Source organism: Epinephelus fuscoguttatus, linkage group LG14, assembly GCF_011397635.1.
Source record: "Epinephelus fuscoguttatus linkage group LG14, E.fuscoguttatus.final_Chr_v1".
Lineage (NCBI taxonomy): Eukaryota > Metazoa > Chordata > Actinopteri > Perciformes > Serranidae > Epinephelus > Epinephelus fuscoguttatus.
This window is the reverse complement of record NC_064765.1, coordinates 41,556,203-41,561,252: the sequence shown is the minus strand read 5'-3', so window position 1 is coordinate 41,561,252 and position 5,050 is coordinate 41,556,203. Positions and strand designations below refer to the sequence as shown.

At 37.5% G+C, this 5,050-nt stretch overlaps 2 long non-coding RNA genes across 2 annotated transcripts; both read right to left on the bottom strand.

Annotated features, from left to right (window-relative positions):
- Positions 1–505: 505 nt before the first annotated feature.
- Positions 506–1,680, bottom strand: LOC125901008 (uncharacterized). Its single transcript, XR_007450920.1, has 4 exons — positions 1,647–1,680; positions 1,462–1,557; positions 964–1,052; positions 506–839 (listed from the first exon to the last, which is right to left on the bottom strand). It is a non-coding gene; the product is annotated as an uncharacterized LOC125901008 (long non-coding RNA).
- Positions 1,681–1,695: 15 nt separating this feature from the next.
- Positions 1,696–4,559, bottom strand: LOC125901006 (uncharacterized). The gene is made up of 6 exons (XR_007450917.1): positions 4,530–4,559; positions 3,766–3,826; positions 3,639–3,689; positions 2,564–2,742; positions 1,824–1,904; positions 1,696–1,739 (listed from the first exon to the last, which is right to left on the bottom strand). It is a non-coding gene; the product is annotated as an uncharacterized LOC125901006 (long non-coding RNA).
- Positions 4,560–5,050: the final 491 nt, after the last annotated feature.

Sequence of the window (5,050 nt, the reverse complement as noted above, 5' to 3'; positions counted from 1 at the left end):
CAAGATATGCAGATTGAGGACTAGGTTAATTGATAACTCTAAATTGTCCGTAGGTGTGAATGTGAGCGTGAATGGTTGTTTGTCTCTATGTGTCAGCCCTGCAATAGTCTGGCGACCTGTCCAGGGTGTACCCTGCCTCTCACCCAATGTAGCTGGGATAGGCTCCAGCCCTCCCGTGACCCTCAAGAGGATGAAGTGGTTAGAAGATGAATGAATGAATGAAATATGACCATACACAAGTCATTAAAATATGTACCTTAAAACACACAAGTCGAGACAAATGAAACAGCCAGCAACAACTTTTATTGTCAATAAAAAAAAAAACAACAACAACATTCTCATTTCACATATGTAACACTCTTAACGTACGAACCACACACACACACACACACACACACACAGTACTGGGGTTTAGGGTTCTTTTATTTTTTTTTAACCCCACCACACAATCATGCAGCCCAGGGCCAAACACGGCTCGTGCGTCTCATCTTTTACTCCTGTTCTCCTGCTCCCGTACTGCTCCCCTGCTCTCAGTCTGCTCTCCAGTGCGTCTCTCATGCCGCTGCCATCCGAGGTCCAGTCGCCACGGCATTTAAAGGGAGTGAGTGATTAGTAACTGGGTGCCAGCTCTGTCAATCACTCACCTAGCTCTGCTCACTTCTGACTCTAGACTTTAGACTTTTTTTTTTAATTCATCCTACATACATAGATACAACAGCCTCTTCAAAAACTCCTCAGATTCCAGAGCTCTTCTGATTTTTTCAGCATATTTTTGTAGTTGCTGTAGTGCCTCCTTGCTCATGTTTTTTTCCATGTAATGAGCCAACAGCCGTTTCTCACTGATGAAACAAAATGGAAGAAAATAACAATTAGTAAAAGGAAATTCACACTGAGAGGCTGTCATAAACAATGTAAAAAACAATACATATAGGTATTAGCACTCTCCTTATGTATGTAGCATACCTCAAGTCATACTGCAGTCCACATTTATACATTTCCATGGCTCTGTCAATGGAAACTGCATGGACAGCTGAAAGGGCGTGGACTGTTGCCTGTGTCATGAGGTGAACAAAAGGACATCTTTCATTTAGACATTAAAGTAGTCTGTCATGTTGCAGTTAACAAGATATTAACCATAAGTTAAAGACTGACAATAATAATAATAATACAAAATATGTTAATATGATAAATAAAAAAAGTTTCATAATTTCTGTACATAAAGTCTGTCCAGCTGCTCATCCTCCTCAAAGAAAATTATCACCCTGCCCTTTGATGTTGCCCAGGAGGATGTAACTTTTCCTGCGATGACCGCCTGTAAATATATATATTTTTTGGGAGGATGCTCAAAATAAATGTACAAACACTAGCCTAACAGAAAATGTTTCACTTAAATCATTCATTTATCATGTTTTGACCAAAATTAGTTACAGTATGTGACTCAAATTTCATTTTCAAACTCACTTCAAGATGTTGGAGTAGGCCGTTATCCTGAGTGATGAACGTTACAAGAAGGTCACTAGTGACTCCTCTATGGTGTTCAGCTTGCTGAGCCCTTTCCTAAAATTTGATTAAACAGCAAACGTAACTATTCTGGTTAAGTATATTAAATGAGATTTGTTGTTTCTTGATCCTTTGCTTGTTCTTACCACAAGCCTGTCGAAAGATGCATCTTCACTCAGGATCCCAACGTCTCTGGTTGTGGTGACCACATCATGTTGGTCCATGCTGTCATTATTGTCCTTAATCAAGACACACAAAGACATGACTTAGTGCACAGCTGTAAACACTGGATATGTTGTTCTCATGCAATAATCTTCACTCACATTAACCTGCTCTCTGGGTGGAATGCTGTAACGCCTCTTACTGTAAATGTGGTCGGTGGCAGGGTCGGTGTCCTGTGGACTCTGCAGAAAGCAAACCATAATTGTGTCAGTTTGTTTTATGGGGATCCAGGGAGGATTGACATTTGCACTTAAAATTATTGTACCCCCATTGCAAATTATGTTTATTGACAAAATGTACAAACTTTCTGCTTGTTACAATAAACAAATCAACCAAAAAACATTGGAAAAGCTCAAGACAACAAATGATAATTGTGGATTTTTCAAAATTTGACACAAAATCCACGTTTTATGACTACTGCTGTCTCAAAATCATTCAATCCCCTCAATGGAATCCTTCATAAGAGTACACATTTGCAAAACTGGTGTTGTACACCTGATGCAATTTATCAATAGCTTCAATAGTTATATCAGGTGTGCTTTAGATATCACTTCAAATAACTGTAGTGGCTAGAGATTTGTCAACGGTGACGTTTAAGTGCATGTCAGAAATGTGCCTGACTGACATACAAATACATTTATTGCAAACATGACAGATGTATTCTTGAATCCATTTAAATTGTTCATGTTTGATTTGTTTATTGCCAAGTGCTGAAAGTTTGTTAATTTTACTAATACACTGATTCTGCAATGGGGGTGCAATAATTTTGAATGTAACTGTATAATAACACAGTACCATCCAAAACATATTGCATCGTGTGCTATAAATGTTCATTTAATACCTGTTTGAGTGGTGACCTATTTTCAAACAGGCAGGAGTGATGGATACTGTGTCAAGTCTTCACTGACCATGGTGCTGCTTTCGTGTTTTCTTTTTCGTGTGATCCTGAATACCGGTGGTACATTGTCACGAAGGGTTGCCTTTCCTTCTTCTGTAAAATGGGCAAACTTCCTTCCGTACCTGTAATTAACACACATTTTCATGACCCAGAATCAAGAGATAAGTGTTACCATAAAGTGTTCTTAGTAATTAAATTAAAAATCGAGTTATCTTTCAGGAAGCCCTGCAGCGTACCCTTTCAGCCCAAGGTTTTCTAATATGACAATACACCACCATCTTCTCAGGAGACACATGTCATCCTAATAAAGAGCACAGTTACTCGATAAGGATACATTTTTTATGGTATAAAAAAAATGTAGCGATATAATTTTTTTTCAATTTTTTAGGATACTTACAACACTGAAGTCAAAGCAAGCATCCATGGCAATGTACCAGGCATACTTATATAAATCAGTACATGCAAGACACAGGTAATAACTGACAGCTGACTACTCAGTGAAAAAGTGGGCACACATTTACACTGAAATATGTAGTGCAGATGAGGATATTGTTGTCATTACAATAAATTGTATATTACAAAAGACATGACATACTGCATAGATAGAAAACAGAGCACTGTCCACAATCCATTTATTTACTTCACAGTAACACTGTTTTAATTTTTTTTTTTTTCAAAAAAAGTTACTGTATTGGTTTCAAGTCACTGAATTGTGTTGTATTGCTCTACGTGAGCCAAACATTGTCCTTGAATTGTATTGGAGCCATGGAAAATACTACATATCATCCAATGTATTGTTAAATCACTACTTCCAGCTTCTATAGCTGGACAAAATTTGGTAAACTTGTATTTATCTGGGCCCGTATTTATCAAGCTTCTCAGAATTACTCCTAAGAATTGACTTAAGAGTGAAATAATTCTTGGCTTAAAGCTGCAATTAAAAATAATTATCAAAAAAAAGAAAGAAAAAAAACCAATCATGTGCCACATTACTTTATATGGCATTACCCTCACTCACCATTATCTTGAAGACACCACAATCATTGCCATGTGTCTGCTTAGGAACACCCTGTATGACGGACAGTTACAGTTAACGAATAGTAGATAATTACAAATCAATTTGATAGTGATATTGCAGGCAATACCTCCAAATCCAAAGCAGTCTTCTCCGTCCAGGCTCCCACAGCAATCTGCTGTGCAACACCTCTGAGTAACAAAAAACACAGCAATGTAAAACATAAAAGGTATACACTGCTATGATTCTGTTGGGGAGAAAAAACAAAAACTGATGGTATGTCACAATATGAACAGTATCAAAATCTGTAATCCACAGAAGAGGGAACATGTCCAAGAACTGGACCATGCAAATAGATATATATTGATCATTTCCTAAAGTTCAACAAGGAGGATTTCTTTCTGTCCCCCTTTCCTTTTGATTGCACTGACAATTTGTCTTTTTGAGTCCATTTCAGCTCTCTAGAAGCAAATCTCGTCTGACCCTATAACAATCTTTCAGTGCTTGGTGCATTTATTGTCACATTACCTCCTGATTGAACTTGTATGTTTGGAAATTTTTCGAAACATTGGCAGGTCAGGGTAACGTGACCGTCAGAACACACAACACTAGCAACCTCAACAGATTCCTGTAGGCCTGACTGGAGAAACCATCTGCTCTTCTGAAATAATGGGAATCCAGAAAGAAAATTTCTTTCTGGAGTGGCCTCATTACCTATAGAAAATACACAGTCTATACAATAAGCAAAAAGCCACAGCAAACTCACAAATGACTTGAAGGTTAAAACACAGACTTCATCATCCACAACATATGTCTTCACATTGTGTTGACATTGTATGCCGCTCACAAAATTATGTTCTGTATACAGTATCTCAAATGGTATAATGTCCTTACACTCAGAAGAAAATGCCCTGGAATCCACAGAGGGATGATGAGGGCATCTTTCTGGTCAGCATCTTTCTGTTAAAAAAAAAATGTGCTGCTTTATTAACACTTGAAAAAAAGGTCAAAATCAGTTATGCATGATGAGGGAGTACATGATATTGATTAATGATTTGTTAGACATAATAGTGTTGCAAGGCTAAGAGACATTTTATTTAGCTTAGTGTTTGAATTATCCTTGCATTAAATTATCCTTGATGCATAGTATTTAGGACCAGCAAAAACTTTTACAAAATGACTATTTATGTTATTTAATTACTGGGAAATGGAGCAGGGGATTGCAGTTGGTGGGAGGGAGCCATGTTGGAGTGACATCCCTGTAGACTGAAAGCATACCAAGATTTTGTAAGTGCTAGAAAATGGTAAAGCATATGGCTCAGTATCACCTATCAATGCATCTATGTAATGCATGCAAGTCTAGAAATTCCCTTTTCATCTAGTCACTTAGTCTTGGTCGGTATTAAATGTCTTAT